Source organism: Arvicola amphibius, chromosome 14, assembly GCF_903992535.2.
Source record: "Arvicola amphibius chromosome 14, mArvAmp1.2, whole genome shotgun sequence".
In the NCBI taxonomy this organism is placed as follows: domain Eukaryota; kingdom Metazoa; phylum Chordata; class Mammalia; order Rodentia; family Cricetidae; genus Arvicola; species Arvicola amphibius.
Genome location: NC_052060.1, coordinates 59,048,304 through 59,053,169, shown reverse-complemented (window position 1 = coordinate 59,053,169; position 4,866 = coordinate 59,048,304). Strand labels below are relative to the sequence as shown.

The 4,866-nt window shown below is 45.5% G+C and overlaps 1 pseudogene; it reads right to left on the bottom strand.

Moving 5' to 3' along the window:
- Nucleotides 1–560: 560 nt before the first annotated feature.
- Nucleotides 561–1,504, bottom strand: LOC119800704 (annotated as a pseudogene).
- Between the last annotated feature and the right edge of the window lie 3,362 nt (nt 1,505–4,866).

Genomic DNA, 4,866 nt, shown 5'->3' with positions numbered 1-4,866 from the left:
GTGTAATGGCATAAAAAAGGGGAAGGAAGGAAGGAAGGAAGGAAGGAAGGAAGGAAGGAAGGAAGGAAGGAAGGAAGGAGAAAAGAAAGGAGAAGGAAAGAAAGCCACACTACAACACAAGAAAGAATTAAGTCTCGAATGACCGGCTCCATCCTGCCCACCCTCTCTACCCTAAAATGGCACAAAAGAAATAGCTGAGCACACCCTGGTGTAAAACAGGTAACTGAATGACTTGGATAGAACAGGGCGTGGAGATCCCTCTCACTTAGGTGTGCGCATGCTCCCCAGCAGTTAGGGTCAGGACACCAAGGCTCCATGATCAGGAATCCATGGTTTCATCTGTGGATGCCACACAGATTTAAAAAGGACCCACACATTCCCAGCTTCCCCTTATAGCCTGACGTCACTGGAGAGGCTCTTTCCCAACCCACATCTACATTGGAATGGGGTTTCTTCTTTACCTCTAACATGGCAACTCCTTCAAGTTGAAGCATCCTTGGCCTGGAGCTCTGCCATGATCTTTGTCAATTCTCACATCCCCAACACAACATTAAAAGTCACTAAATTTTGAAAGCACCGATGTTGCAAAATGGTTTAAAACTAACAGTTGTACAATGTTCATTTATGCTTGGAATTCCAGGCCACACCAAGTTTGTGGTCACCACGTTGATGTTCTTGCCATCCTGCAGAGCTGACAGTGTCAGTGTGATGCCTTGCTGTAGGGTTTTAGTGTACCCTGATCGGATCAGGCTGAAGCAGCTCGTATTGGCTAAAAAGCATGCATGGGGTGGACCTGATACTCGGTTGCTGTTCTGAAGCGAGTGTTACCGTTTCCTGTTGTCTGGGTGAGATGGACAGAAGTCTCCACTTTCTTGTTCGCCCTTTGGTTGACAGAGCCACCAGACCCTATCCTGCTCTTTACATTCATATGAAGCTGGAACTCACCCATCTTATAGCCAACTGTAAAGCTCTTCTGGGCCACTCGGGATTTCGAGATTTCGAACTTCATCTGGTAGCCAGCCAACCCTTAGTTCCCAGCACCAGTGGATCCAGAGATGTCAAAGTTCACATACAGCCCAGGTTGGTATGTTACCTCTTGTACCATGTCTTGATTTTAGTATTTCCCCCCAGGGTTAGGCCAGAAGAATGACTCAAAGGTCAGCTTTGGCTCTTATGCCCTCTGGTCCTCCGGTGACCTCAGAGCCCACGGTGCTGTCTGTACACATCAGGCCGTACACGGTTCACTATACTCGGCCTCCAGGCTCACTTTGGTGGGTTCTGTGTTGGCTGAGCCTGAGTTGATAAATTCCAGTTCATTCTCAGACTTTATTTCCAAATCAAGTTTTATTAAGCCAAATCCATAGCCCTTGGTGAAGACATCCCTGGCGGACTTGCCAAGATCCGCATGTGTGGGAGGCCTAGCTGTCTTCTCAGTGGCAGTGATGGGGGGGGGGGGGGGACCAGAGGCAGTAATGGTAGGGGCTGCAGCGAAAAAGATGGGCATGGCATAGATAATCTTAACACCAACGTGACGAACACTGCCTTGCCCTAGTGTCCCATTACATCAAAGCTACAGAGAATATCTGTAAAAAAAAAAAAAGTTGGGATCCATTTATCTTTCCATATAGTTAAGTTTGTGCAGAAAGTATTTCCACATTGACAGGCCATTTAGAGTCCGCCCTGCTCTCTGTCCCGGGCTTTCACTGTATCCTCGCAATTGCTCACAAATGGCTTGCTAAGTATTTTGGAAGTGATATTTGAAATTCACTCAGCATTTCCTCTGCACTGTGTGAGCATTTTATGATGTAACTTAATCTATCATAAAGTTTACTACCATTTTTCCTATCTTATCAGCATCAATTGGAATAATAGAGTGGTGACTGATTTAAAAGTTATCGTGTTATTGCATATCCCCTGAGACGAGCATTGTTCTATATACTTTCCATCCACGGACCAACTCTATGAAACACGGACTACCGTTCTGCACGATTCACACACGGCACAGTTGGCGAACGGTGCTTCTGTCATTTGCCTCAGATCACACTGTTAATCAGTTGAATCTCAGTGCCTACCATTTCGGTCTGTGTAGCATGCCCTCCCAGTGTAGAAGTGTGCAGACACAGACGACGTTCAGTAACCCATCGACAGTGAGAACCCCATTCCCACAGCGGTGGCTCTGGTTTTCTTTGTTTTGTTTTCTCGGCTAAATCCTGTGGTTTTCGCCCACCCCCCCCCCCCCACTTCCTTGGGTTGCTTTGCTAAGGAGTGTTACTTCAGCACCAAGATTCTACCACGAGGCCAACATGCTAGCTGCATTCTGAGCACACCCCCACTCCAACTCTCCCTGTGTACAAGAGATATCTTAACCCAAGGTTTTCCTTTCTAGGCACATTGGCAGACTGGGGGTGGAGTTTCAGAGTGAAATAAGGCTTTGAAAGGCGCCATAACTACTGAAAATAAAACTGACACTTTGGATTAAGAAAAAGGAATATAGCTTGAGATGCAATCTTAATTTCACTGATGGGACAATGAAATCTTGATTAGGATTTTTGTTTCCTAAGTCAGCTAAACAATTGAGTGTATATCCTGCGGACTCATCCAATTGTGAACTCATCCAGTGGTTTACTTCAGGTAGGAAACATAAATGCACAGAGACATCGAAACAGCAACCTGTTCATGGACAAATCAGTAGTGCCCAGTTTCAGTCTTTACTTCAGAAAAGTATGTGGTAGTGGTATTTCATCTGCATTTTAATAAAGCTTGCCTGGAGGTCAGTGCAAAACACCCACACTAGTCAGTCATCCCGGCCAGGCAGTAGTGGCACACACTTCTAATCCAAGTAGCCACACTAATTAGCCATAGAGGCTGACGGTGGTGGTGCACGCCTTTAATCCCAGCACTAGAGAGGAATGTAAGGCAGGATGAGACAGGAACTCACTCTTTTTCAGTCTGAAGATTTCATGGAGGTAAGAGCTCTCTGGTGGCTTGGCTGCTTTGCTTTTCTGATCTCCAGGCAAGCTTTATTTATTAGAACACAAATAGTATACTGCTACAGTATCCCAGTCTGTGTTCCTTTGATGATATCACTGAACGAGGCTTGCAGAACAATGCTGGACACGCACTGCATCTCTCATGGACCAAGCTTTGGTTTGGACCCACCGTCATTGTTTGTTTCTGAAGCTGTGTTCATTGTTTGCATCTTTTGAAATGATAATTTGGTTTGGGGATTGGAGAGATGGCTCAGTGGTTAAGAACACCTGTTACTCTTATAGTAGAGGGTCACAGCTCATTTCCCAACACCCATATGGTGGCTCATAACCATCCATAACTTCGGTTCAAGAGGATTTGAACTCTTCTGAGTCCAGGCACCCACATACACGTGGGCGAGATGCTTACACACAGGAAATAAATAAAAACAGAACTCCAAAGAGTTTGTTATGGGGGAGGATCTAGTTCCACTTTCTGCATGTTCACGTTCGAGGGTCCCAGCACCTCTTGTTGCTACCTTTTCTCCAGGGGCTTAGTTTTGGCGTCTTGGTCAGGTCTGGGAAATGTAAGAGCTGGACAATGGGGAAGACCGCTGTGAAACACTGTCCTCCAGACATGACTGTGGGACTCACAGAGTCACAGTAGCTGTGGCTGCCTGCACGAGACCAGAACAAAATCTTGGCAGCTAAAATGCCGTTGAGGGTCTGGGAGGGACTCCTGACAACCCACCTCTAGCTGAAGAGCTCTTGGCAGTTGATGACGGAGGAAAAGTTGCATTTATTTGGGGATGTGGCTACTAGCAGTTCTCCCAGGCCCCGGTGCAATGCTCCATGCCCGTGTATGTACGGTCAGCATTAACTGGACTCACGGCATTAAAAACAAGCCATTTTCAAAGGACACCAGGTTAGGAGGGAGCAGTGTTGAGAGGGCTCTGGGAGAAAGTTAGACTAGGGGAGTGAATCTCATCAAGACTTATTATACATATGAATTTTTCATAAATTTCATACATATGAAAATTTCAAAGAATAAATTTGAAATATTTTTTTAAAAAAAAAAACCCTGATGGTATTTTCCATGCAGGGCAAAAAATTTTAATGCAAAGAAACAATTGCTTTCCGACCCCTTCATATTATTTACTGTTGTGTGCTGAAGGGAAACACAAGTATTCCCTTCGGAGGCCCTGCTGCCATGGCTACCACCCTGACCAGACTAAAACACCAAGCCCTCAAAAGCTACATTTGATTTCAGTTCACCAGTTCTGACTAAATCCAGATATTCATAGTGGAAAAATCATATTTCCTCTCTATTGTCCAAACTCCACATTCTCACCATCAAATCTGTAGGTTACAGAGAGAGGGCTCAGAGTAGGTATCATGGGAGAGAGAGAGAGAGAGAGAGAGAGAGAGAGAGAGAGAGAGAGAGAGAGAGAGAGAGAGAGAGAGAGAGAGAGAGAGAGAGCAATGAGCTGGGAGAGGAGAAAGAGAAAATGGGAGCGAGTCCCCAGGATAGCTGTTCCTGCCTACAATGGGGTCACAGCCTCATGAATTCATTGAAGTCAAAAGAGTCTTGCAATGCTGTGCCTTAATCTGCCAAGACTGACATGATTTTAGGATGATGGCCTGTGGAGAATAGGATGTCAACACTCTCGATCACATGGTTGTGTGACCTGGGTCTGCACTCACTGCTGCTGCCCAGCGTCCTGAGGGAATACTAAATCACACATCACAAACATAGAACAAAACCAAATGTTAAAACTTGAGCAACAGCTGTAGTGGCATTTCATTTGTATTTTAATAAATAAAGCGTGCCCGAGGATCACACACTGGCCAGTCTTATAAACCAGGCAGCAATGACACACACTTTTAATCCCAGTAGCCA